At 37.0% G+C, this 12938-nt stretch overlaps 1 protein-coding gene across 1 annotated transcript in view; it reads right to left on the bottom strand.

The window, feature by feature from the left end:
* The window catches only part of KLF12 (KLF transcription factor 12), a 451426-nt gene that overhangs the window by 16018 nt on the left and 422470 nt on the right, over positions 1-12938 (bottom strand). The gene's annotated exons all lie outside the window — the stretch shown is intronic.

Genomic DNA, 12938 nt, shown 5'->3' with positions numbered 1-12938 from the left:
AAAATTGCATGCTCCGCTTCTGGGGGCCAATACAATACTGGCATCACCAAAATGTACTTACTCAAATGGGAAGTCATCAGTACCAAATTTCATACATTATTGAAACTATTCACATTACTTGCTAGACTTTACATACTCACCCTTTGGCGCACCGGGAAACCCTCAACTTTGACGCAATTTAAACGTTATTTATATAAACATTGATTTGTTGAACAATACAATACTATCTTAGACATGGAAAATAGACCTCCCCTTTTTACGTAAGTGGAAACTGCTTTTGAGTACCCTGCCTCTACAGCAGCAGCACCAAATTCTTAAGCCATTTGCGCAGCATTAAAATTATGCTATCCGCAGTCCGGAGGGGTGAATGGGCGATACTATATGACACACTGGTACCCTCCGATGAAAATCATACACCGGAAGAAATTCTTATTGAGAAGTTTTTTTGACCTGTTATACAATCTCCCTCCCTCCTCCTACCTTTTTTTTGTGTGTGTCTCCCCTCTCTCATATGCACATAATTCAGACAGGATTTTAATAAAAAATATGGGTATTATTATAGTCCGGGAAAGAAGCTAATTTAGATTAGGCAAATTGGTTATTGTTGATTACTTGTTACGTTAAGTTAAGAATGAGAAAATAGAAAAGAGACTCATATAGGTACATAAAATTGCACTACCAAGGTCTTCCTCTGCTCTCTATAACTCGACATATCTCATATAAACAGATTAGTAAGCTCTTGAAATACATCATGATATCTATATTCACTTTTCTAACAACGTATATGGTCATGGTATTGTTACCATTTATTATTGACACTTCTGTGGACTGGACATTTGAAAGCATATTATGTATAGTCAAAAAGACCATTAAAGACAATTGCCCACCAGATGGAATATGGAATTATGGGGGAAAAAAGTCTGCCAGTCCAAGCAGACCACTTTATCTTGTATGATGTGAATTTCATTTTGCAAAGATCACTGTGAATTTACAATGTATAATGTATTATGAATGTACTATTATGTGTCTTCTCTAATAAAAAGTATTAAAAAAATGCATGATTTATCTGAATCATGAAAGAATAAATTTGGGTTTCATGTCCTTTAAATGGATACAAATAAAATTAAATGCTTTAAAATGTATGGCAAGAGTTTGGGGAAGTACCTTTCCTTTTCTAGCCTGACTGTGCCCCAGTACACAAAGTGAGCTCCATGAAGAAATGGTTTAATGAGTTTGGTGTAGAGGAACTTGAGTGGCCTTTACAGAGACCATGACCTTAACCCCACTGAACTCCTTTAGAATGAATTGTAATGCTGATTGCAATGCAGACCTTCTTGTCCAACATCATTGCCTTACCTCACAAATTATCTTTTGGCTAAATGGGAAGAAATTCCCACAGACACACTCCAAAATCTTGTGGAAAGCCTTCTCTAAAGAGGTGAGGGGGGGGGGGCTGGACTCGGGGGGGAATGGGACTCCATATTAATGCCCATGTTTTTGGAATGGAATGTCCAACAAGCTCATATAGGTATGATGGTAAGATGTTCACATACTTCTGGCAATATAATATGGCCAATAAGTAGCAAAAGGAAATTTAGTTCTTTAGCCAACATTTACACAAGTGAAACCAGTTATGTAAACAGGCTGAATATGCAAAGTATTTTCAGCAGACAACTTCTGTGTTTAGACGATGCATAGAGAAGTTTGAGAGCTTGGTCTTCTCATTCTGAAACTTCTCCAATCACTTTTTTTTATAGGCGGATTACATTATTATAAACATTATAAACAAAATTTGTTAAAAATACTCAAGTAAGGTCATTTTAAGCATTATATGGTCAGTCAGCTCTGTTTAGTTTAGCCTAGTCAGTATCCAAAATTGTTCATCTCAAATATACTAAAACAAAGTTAGATATAACATTTATATAACTTCCAAATTCAATAAAATCCAGGATTTTATACCTCCTGAAATTTGTATCCATTTCATTCCAATCTAGCACTAAAAACAGAAAAGCAAATCTACAATTACATGTTAAACCTTTTCTGTTCATTATATGAAAAGTCAACCAGAAAAAGGTCAAAACTTCTTTTTTATAGTTTGCTAATTTAACGACAGCATCATTTTTAAAAAATATTATTACATGTATTACGTTGTGAACTTTTTATTTAGTGGGCATTACATTCTAGTAAATTCTTATTTTATTCTAAATTTGAAGAATAAAGTAAATAATAAATAAATATATACAATTCAGCATTCTATTACATTTATATAATTTATTTATTACATAAAACAACAAATAACATCAAATTTAATATAGGGGTTGATCATGAATTATAGTTTGATAAATATCTGTTTGTTAACAGTTACTGATGAGTCGTTTTTAATGTTAAAGGGACAGTAAAGTCAAAAGTAAACTTTCATGATTCAGATAGGGCATGCAACTTTAAACAACTTTCCAATTTACTTTTATCATCACATTTGCTTTGTTCCCTTGGCAGTATTTTTGAAAAGCTAAACCTAGCTAGGCTCAAACTGATTTCTAAACAGTTGAAAACCGCCTCCTAGCTCAGAGCATTTTGAAAGTTTTTCACAGTTAGACTGTGCTAGTTCACATGTGTCATATAGATAACATTGTGCTCACTCCCATGAAGTTATTTAGGAGTCTTCACTGACTACACTGCATGTCTGTCAAAGGCACTTAGATAAGGAGGCTGTCTGCAAAGGCTTAAATACAAAGTAATCACAGAGGTAAAAAGTATATTAATATAACTGTGTTGGTTATGCAAAAACGGGGAATGGGTAATAAAGGGATTATCTATCTTTTTAAATAAGAACACTTTTGGTGTAGACTGTCCCTTTAACACAATCACAATACAATTGATAGCACATTTCTCTGGATCAGTTTGGTGAAAATGCCCCCCCCCCCCTACTAAATATGTGCCACTCCTACTTTAAAGTGAAAGGTTAGATTCTCCTAAATGTTAGTAATTTTATCTATGGAAAATTACCTGCATTTTCAGATTGTGCAGTCTGTTTATCTACATATTTCTATACCTACTGGACCAATATATAAGCCAGGATTGCATGACAGATTTGGTTGAAATATGGAAAAACTAAAACCAATGAGAGAAAATAAAAAGCTACTCTATATCAAAATTCATGCAGAACTGTTCAGCAGGTTTGGGCTGTAGGTGTGGCTAAAGTCTCTCAGATTCACATGATGCAAATAGGAATTAAAACATGAAAAGAGAAACACATAATATATCCAGATTATGTAGGTCATAAAAGAAGAAAAACAATTAAAATGTCATCATACAAAAGTACTATGCATATATTTAGTTAACTTAGACTGATTAATTATGCAATTAACATATGATTCATGTGTCTAAAATATTTTCAAAAATAAATAATTTTATATTACAGTTGCTATAATGTATAGCACAAATGTATTTAACATCTAAGGATACAATGTAACAAATTCAATTTTATTTATATCCCCCCTACAGAAAGAACATAAGCACATTTTCTTAGTTACTTAGCTACTGACATTCTACTGACATTATTATCAGGTATTTGTAGAGCGCCATCAGATTCCGCAGCGCTATAAACATAGGCGGTATACAAGGTAACATTTGCACTGTTGTAGTCGGCTCTTATACTGTATATATATAATAGCGAAAAATAGAAGGCCCTCACTGGGTCTTATCCAAAATAATTATTCAATTAGTTTTGTGACGTTTCAGTGTCACCCCCGTTTTAAAACAGATATATCTGTTTGAAAACGGGGGTGACCCTGAAACGACATGAAACAAATTAAATAATTCTTTTGGGTAAGACCCAGTGAGGGCCTTCTATTTTTCGCTATTGTATGGTACTTTAATGTGCACCCTGGGCAGAACAGGCAGATCTGGCTTACACTAAACTTTACAGACGCGTTTCAAAGGCGTTATCTCTTTACAGCCTTCTTCCTCAGATGATCTTCTGAGGAAGAAGGCTGTAAAGAGATAACACCTTTGAAACGCGTATTTGTATTTATTTTTCATGCACATGGCCACATGAGATAAAAACATCGGCAAAGACATTGGCAAAGTCCTATCAGCTGTTACATATATCCCTAGAAGACGGATAAAGTTTCTACTAGCACTACGCGACACTTACCTCATACTGATTGAGGTTAAGGAGTGTAAGTAGATACCCTAAGGGGAACTTGTACTCCGATCACTGGGGATTTCTGTTCTAATCTATCTACTCTATATGGGGCATCGTTTTGGTTTTTACATCACCTTGCTAATCTGGAACTGTTAATATCCTGCTCACAAATAACTGCTCACATATAACTATCATTGAAGCTTATGACATCTTAAGAGACTTTTTCTTTCAGTTATTTTTTTGTTGTTTTTTAAGTGTATTTTTTATGTTATCTATGTATTTCGTACATCATTGATATTATTTGGTTTATTATAATTTGTATTTTTTTCCCTAATTAGGTTGATTTAGAACTGCATTGCAATTTTATTCTTATGTGTAGTTTATTTTGCATTAGCATATTTAACTTTGTATTGTTATAACTACACACACATTTGGGTGCATATTTTTGAATCGGTCTGTACAATTTTTATCTAAGCAATCTATCTATTGTATACTGTAGTGTACAGACTGGGAACCCTTTCTATTAATGAGGGATATAGACAGGTTACCATAAGACCTCCTATACTTTAAGTCAGAACTCTTCATCAGGAGGAATTCCTTCAGACATACTATTTATAATTTATATTACATATACCTTCACTAGCTGCGCCCTTTTTCATCAATCTTTTCTCTTTCCTGTATATTTACTCTTATCAAGGCTGGTGGGTGTGAGGACCCACCAGCCCTGATAGATAAGGGCAGCATCTGTTCACTATTTCCATCTATCCTTAGGGTTCTTTATTGCGCCAAATGCACATCACTTCTTTTTATATATATATAGACATAAAATAGATAAAACAAAGGAATACAGGAGGAAGGCCTTGAGCACGTTAATTACCTCTTATGTTGTGCATGAACAGGGCTTGTCCCACTGTCCCTAGTGAGGCCATAAAACCAAATTCTATAAGTTAGGTTTTTCTTCAAAATAGTTGAGGTAATTTGCAGCATTTTGAAAACATTACAGAATTAGTTTTTTCACCTCTCGGAGCATATAATGGGCACAAGTTTTACAGAAAAAGTAAAAGGTGGTTATGCCCATCTAAGCTTTACAAACTGTTAAACAATTACAGAAGTAAAAAAAGATATATAAGCATTTAACAGTCTTGTCCAACAATAAAATGATAGGCCTAGATTACAAATGGAGCGCTATTGATAGAGTAGGGTTCTCTATCAATTTCACTGGACCGCGCAAGGATTAGTGCATAATTTGGCATTAGATGTCCATGGTAAAGAAGAATTTCCAGAGAATGTTTACTGTGACCAATATCCCTTTAGCGCAGCCTATACTATCAATGAATAGCGCAACTCATAACAATGCTAAAAAAGTTACTGCAACTTGAGACCTGAAATAAAGTGTTAGGGCTACAATAAAAGTTTAACAAAATACATGGAAAACATATTACAATAAAGTATTACACTCAAACATTCAAATATTTACATATTAACTGCAAGTTATTATTATTGAAATAAATATATAAAAATGCATATGTTATATGTCAAGGTGTTTGAATGAGAAGAGCTCAGAGGTGTGTGTGTGTGTGTATATATATATATACAGTGGGGCAAAAAAGTATTTAGTCAGTCACCAATTGTGCAAGTTCTCCCACTAAAGAAGATGAGAGAGGCCTGTTATTTTCATCATAGGTATACCTGAACTATGAGAGACAAAATGTGGAAACAAATCCAGACAATCACATTGTCTGATTTGGAAAGGATTTATTTGCATATTATGGTGGAAAATAAGTATTTGGTCACCTACAAACAAGCAAGATTTCTGTCTCTCACAGACCTGTATCTTCTTCTTTAAGAGGCTCCATTGTCCTCCACTCATTACCTGTATTAATAGCACCTGTTTGAACTTGTTATCAGTATAAAAGACACCTGTCCACAACCTCAAACAGTCACACTCCAAACTCCACTATGGTGAAGACCAAAGAGCTGTCGAAGGACACCAGAAACAAAATTGTAGACCTGCACCATGCTGGGAAGACTGAATCTGCAATAGGCAAGCAGTTTGGTGTGAAGAAATCAACTGTGGGAGCAATAATTAGAAAATGGAAGACATACAAGACCACTGATAATCTCCCTCGATCTGGAACTCCATGAAAGATCTCACCCCGTGGGGTCAAAATGATCACAAGAACGGTGAGCAAACATCCCAGAACCACACGGGGGGACCTAGTGAATGACCTGCAGAGCGCTGGGACCAACGTAACAAAGGCTACCATCAGTAACACACTACGCCACCACACGCAGTGCCAGACGTGTCCCCCTGCTTAAGCCAGTACATGTCCGGGCCCATCTGAAGTATGCTAGAGAGCATTTGGATGATCCAGAAGCGGATTGGGAGAATGTCATATGGTCAGATGAAACCAAGGTAGAACTGTTTGGTAGAAACACAACTCGTCGTGTTTGGAGGAGAGAGAATGCTGAGTTGCAACCAAAGAACACCATACCTACTGTGAAGCATGGGGGTGGCAACATCATGCTTTGGGGCTGTTTCTCTGCAAAGGGAACAGGATGACTGATCCGTGTACATGAAAGAATGAATGGGGCCATGTATCGTGAGATTTTGAGTGCAAACCTCCTTCCATCAGCAAGGGCATTAAAGATGAAACATGGCTGGGTCTTTCAGCATGACAATGATCCCAAACAAACCGCCTGGGCAATGAAGGAGTGACTTTGTAAGAAGCATTTCAAGGTCCTGGAGTGGCCTAGCCAGTCTCCAGATCTCAACCCCATAGAAAACCTTTGGAGGGAGTTAAAAGTCTGTGTTGCCCAGCGACAGCCCCAAAACATCACTGCTCTAGAGGAGATCTGCATGCAGGAATGAGCCAACATACCAGCAACAGTGTGTGACAACCTTGTGAAGACTTACAGAAAACATTTGACCTCTGTCATTGCCAACAAAGGATATATAACAAAGTATTGAGATGAACTTTTGATATTGACCAAATACTTATTTTCCACCATAATAATGTGATTGTCTGGATTTGTTTCCACATTTTGTCTCTCATAGTTGAGGTATACCTATGATGAAAATTACAGGCCTCTCTCATCTTCTTAAGTGGGAGAACTTGCACAATTGGTGGCTGACTAAATACTTTTTTGCCCCACTGTATATACTGTATATATCTGTGTGTGTATATATATATATATATATTTGTGTATATATATGTATATATATATATACAGTTGTATGCAAAGGTTTAGGCACCCCTGACAATTTCCATGATTGTCATTTATAAATAATTGGGTGTTTGGATCAGCAATTTCATTTTGATCTATCAAATAACTGATGGACACAGTAATATTTCAGTAGTGAAATGAGGTTTATTGGATTAAAAGAAAATGTGCAATATGCATCAAAACAAATTAGACAGGTGCATACATTTGGGCACCCTTGTCATTTTGTTGATTTGAATACCTGTAACTACCTAGCACTGATTAATTGGAACACACAATTTGTTTAGTGAGCCCATTAAGCCTTGAACCTCATAGACAGGTGCTTTCAATCATGAGAAAATGTATTTAAGGTGGCCAATTGCAAGTTGAAGAGTGGCAACATGTGGGCCTCAAAACAACTCTCAAATGACCTGAAAACAAAGATTGTTCAACATTATGGTTGCAGAGATTTAAGCTGTCAGTGTCCACTGTGAGGAACATAGTGAGGAAATGGAAGACCACAGGCACAGTTCTTGTTAAGGCCAGAAGTGGCAGGCCAAGTAAAATTTCAGAGAGGCAAAGGCAAAGGATGGTGAGAATGGTCAAAAACAGGCCACAGACCACCTCCACATACCTACAACATCATCTTGCTGCAGATGGTGTCACTGTGCATCATTCAACAATTCAGCGCACTTCCCACAAGGCGAAGCTGTATGGGAGAGTGATGCGGAAGAAGCCTTTTCTGCACACACCACAAACAGTCGCTTGAGGTATGCAAACGCACATTTGGACAAGCCAGTTTCATTTTGGAAGAAGGTGCTGTGGACTGATGAAACAAAGATTGAGTTATTTGGTCATAGCAAGGGGCGTTATGCATGGCGGCAAAAGAACACAGCATTCCAAGACAAACACTTGCTACCCACAGTAAAATTTGGTGGATGTTCCATCATCCTGTGGTGCTGTGTGGCCAGTGCCGGTACTGGAAATCTTGTTAAAGTTGAGAGTTGCATGGATTCCATTCAATATTAGCAGATACTTGAGAATAATGTTGAGGAATCAGTCACAAAGTTGAAGTTACACTGGGCTGGATATTTCAACAAGACAACTACCAAAAACACTGCTCAAAATCTACTATGGCATTTATGCAGAGGAACAAGTACAATTTTCTGGAATGGCCATCCCAGTCCCCAGACCTGAATATCATTGAAAATCTGTTGGGTGATTTGAAGCGGGCTGTCCATGATCGGCAACCATCAAACCTAACTGAACTGGAGATGTTTTGCAAGGAGGAATGGTCCAAAATACCTTCATCCAGAGTCTAGACACTCATTAGAGGCTTTAGGAAGCGTCTAGAGGCTGTTATTTCTGCTAAAGGAGGCTCTACTAAATATTGATGCAATATTTCTGTTGGGGTGCCCAAATTTATACACCTGTCTAATTTCGATTTGATGCATATTGCACATTTTCTCTTAATCCAATAAACCTCATTTCACTACTGAAATATTACTGTGTCCTTTAGTTATTTGATAGATCAACATGAAATTGCTGATCCAAACACCCAATTATTTATAAATGAAAATTATGGAAATTGTCAGGGGTGCCTAAACTTTTGCATAAGATTGTATATATACATACATATATATGTGTGTGACAATATGTATATATTTTAATGTGTATCTATATATGCATACATAATACATACACATGTATACACACACATATATATGTATATAAAGTGAGAAAGTGAGGAAACAAAAGCCAAAGAAAACCTAGAAAGAAAGACTAGCCCTAAAAAAAACTCCAGCAAAGGGAATATATCGTCATCAAGCAGTCCGACAAGGGGGCCTCCATTGTGGTGTTGGACAAATCCTATTATATAATGGAGGCTGAAAGGCAACTATTTGACAATAATGTTTATACCAGGTTGTCTGGAGATCCCGCACAGCACTTTGGAGTCCTTCTTTTGGATTTGTTAGATGACGGCAAATACCTGGGTTTAATTGATGATGAGACTTTTGACTATCTCTATGTTAAGTACCCAGTGGTTCCAATATTCCATCACCCCCCCAAGGTCCATAAGTCCTTTGAGGGGGTGAAAGGAAGTCCTATTGTCTCAGGTATTGGATCACTCTTTGAGAATTTATCTAACTGGTTGGAATCACTATTACCACCTCTGGTCTATAAGTTACCCTCGTTCCTAAGGGACACAAAGCATCTCTTAAAATTGATGACTGATCATACTTGGAACACAAACATGGGCTGGCTTACTGTTGATGTGGTTGGGCTGTATTCAGCCATTCCATATGATAAAGGGCTAGAAGCTACTAAGTTCATGTTGGATAAATTCAGCAACTACAATGCTGACCATAAACAGTATATCATGAGAGTGTTAGACTTCTTGTTAACACACAACTATTTTAAATTCACAGAAAGTTTCTATCTACAACAAAGAGGGACAGCTATGGGGCAAAATTTGCTCCAGCAAATATTTTCATGGGTTGGTGGGAGCTAACGCACCTATATCCTATATTCTTACATCTTACAGCTATAAGCGGTATAAGCGGTATATAGATGATCTCATTTTTGTGTGGTCTGGTTCTTAAGAAGACTGTGAAGCTTTCATCCATTACCTTAATGATAACGAGGTTGGTTTGAGCTTCACCTCATCTCTTGATAAAATCCAAACCCCATACCTTGATGTTACTCTGACAGGACTGCCCAATGAGAACAGGGTCAGTACATCACTATACATCAAGCCCATAGCATCTAATACCTTTCTGCATGCAAGAAGCTGTCATCCCAAACACATCAGTTATGGGCTAGCCAAAGGTCAGTTCCTAAGATTACGACGGAACTGTTCCGAGGATGACAGCTTCTCGCATGAAAGTGAAATCCTCACACACAAATTCTTAGAGCGTGGATACAATAAAAGTACGGTACTCAGAGCTCTTAATGATGTAGCGCAGAAGGATAGATCAATTATGCTTGAAAACGTGAGTAAGCACAAGGCAGCAAGAGATAAGCCCACTTTTGTGACTACATACAGTTCACAATATTACTCAGTGTGCAAGATTCTGCAAAATAATTTGCCAATCCTTTTGGCAGATGACAACTTGAAGGAAGAGATAAGGGAAGGCTGTTTTGTGTTCCAAGGTGCAATGCAACAATCAGGAACCAAGTATCACCCTCAATGCTAAAGAAAACAAAACACAAGAGTAGCTGTTGTCACAGAAAGGGCATTTCAAATGTGGTAACAGTACTTGCAAGGCCTGCGGTCATGTTAATGTAGGCAAGACTTTTCAATCAATGGCCACCCAGAGAGTGTACTCACACCTCCAATGTACAAACTGCAGGTCCACATTTATTTTTTATCTGATCACGTCTCAAGTGTGACAAACAATATGTGGGATGCACCTCTCGTGAAGCTAGAGAGAGGATATGAGCTCACCTCAATGATATTGAGCGTGGCCACCTTGCCACAGGGGCTGCACAGCATTTCGTTGAAGAACATTGTAAGGATGTGAGTGGTTTCTCTTGGATGGTCATTGACCAAATTCCTAAAAAAAACGAGAGGAGTTGATAGATCGAGAGAGCTCCTTAAAAAGGAGGTCTTCTGGATTTTTACCCTATGGACAAGACAACCCTCTGGTCTCAACATAGAGACTGACTTGATCAACCATTGGTAAATTGAGCTGAACGCAATCCTTAAAGGGACAGTAAACACCAGACTTTTTGTTGTTTAAAAAGGTAGATAATCCCTTTATACCAATTCCCCAATTTTGCACAACCAACACAGTTATAATAATATACTTTTTACCTCTGTGATTACCTTGTACCTATGCCTCTGCAAACTGCCCCCTTATTTCAGTTCTTTTGACAGTCTTGCATTTTTAGCCAATCAGTGCTGACTAGGTGCTTCAAGTGCCTGAGCTCAATGTTATCTATATGACACACATGAACTAACACCCTCTAGTGGTGAAAAACTGTCAAAATGCTTTCAGATTAGAGGCAGTCTTCAAGGTCTAAGAAATTAGCACATGAACCTCCTAGATTTAGCTTTCAACTAATAATACCAAGAGAACAAAGAAAAATTGGTAATAAAAGTAAATTGGAAAATTGTTTAAAATTACATGCCCTATTCAAATAATGAAAGATTTTTTTTTACTTTACTGTCCCTTTAATCTAGCAGCTGGGATTGGAAATGTTATAACAAACTAAACCAGAAGTTCACTTTATTTTATCTTAAGTGTAGCTCTCTTTACCAATAAGGTTTCTCTATTCCAATCTCATGGAGACTTAAACAGTTATGTACAGTTTAATTCTAAACATTTTCTAATCATACAGTTAGAGTGAATACTTTTTATTTCAGTTGCGGACACACAGTGAATTGAGCTTACTATCGCATTAGATTGCGTACGCTCAAGATGCAATTATTTAGTATGTCACTCTAATATTATTATGATTTTTCTTCTTAAACACTTAAGGGGAGCCCATAATAGTGTGTTTAATTGAATATCCCCAAATTTTTGAATAGTAGAGCGCAGTAAATAGCTCTAGGCCATCAGCCATCATATATAAGAGGGAATACTCAGTACACTTTATGAAGGGTATTTATATATATATGTTTATTTCTTTTTTCATATATCCATATATGCTTATTTATTTTCCTCAATAATTCCCCTTTAGTACTACTGGGTAGGTGTAGCTCCCTGAAAATTTGGCCATTGGCCAACAGGAGAGGCCAGGCTCTAATAACCAATTACTAGTTAGGACATCCTATATAAATTAGTACAATATGAAGATGCTCTAAACTTCCTATGAGTAAGGCTCAATAGGAGCTGAAACACGTCAGACCGAGTCCAATATAGCCCTCCTATCAGCCCCGCCATATAGCCATTTCACCCTACACCAATTGCTGTTTTTTACGTTTTTTTATTATTTACCTTGGATATTGAATAAAGTGGACCTTTTCGTTTTCAGCTTTAGTCCTTTGTTTGTCCCTGTATATATATATATATATATATATATATATATATATATATATATATATACATATATATATATATATATATATACATATACAGTGAGGCCTCGGTTTACGAATTTAATTCGTTCTCCGGGTCGTTTCGTATTGCGAAAAATTCGTAAACCGAAACACGGTTTCCCATAGGAATGCATTGAAAATCAATTAATGCGTTCCGGAGGTCCGAAAAAATTCAAATAAAGTGTCCAAAAAATGCTCCAAAAGGCTCCAAAAGGCTTAACAACTTGCTGCAAATGGCTCCAATGTCTCCAAAAGGCTCCACAACTTGCTGCAAATGGCTCCAAAAGGCTTAACAACTTGCTGCAAATGACTCCAAAAGGCTCAACAACTTGCTGCAAAATGGCTCCAAAACCTCTCCAACACCTCCACACTGGTACCCAAACTTCATTAATTCAATCATACTTGAGTATGCAGGGGGCACAGGGGCCACTGGTTTCGTATTGCGAAAAATATTCGTAAACCGAGGGGGGCAAACCGGCATTTTGTTTCGTATTGCGAAAAAAATTCGTAAACCGAGTCAATTTTTCTTCAAATTTCGATTTC

Source organism: Bombina bombina, chromosome 3, assembly GCF_027579735.1.
Source record: "Bombina bombina isolate aBomBom1 chromosome 3, aBomBom1.pri, whole genome shotgun sequence".
NCBI classification, from domain to species: Eukaryota; Metazoa; Chordata; class Amphibia; order Anura; family Bombinatoridae; genus Bombina; species Bombina bombina.
This window is presented reverse-complemented; position numbering and strand designations above follow the sequence as displayed.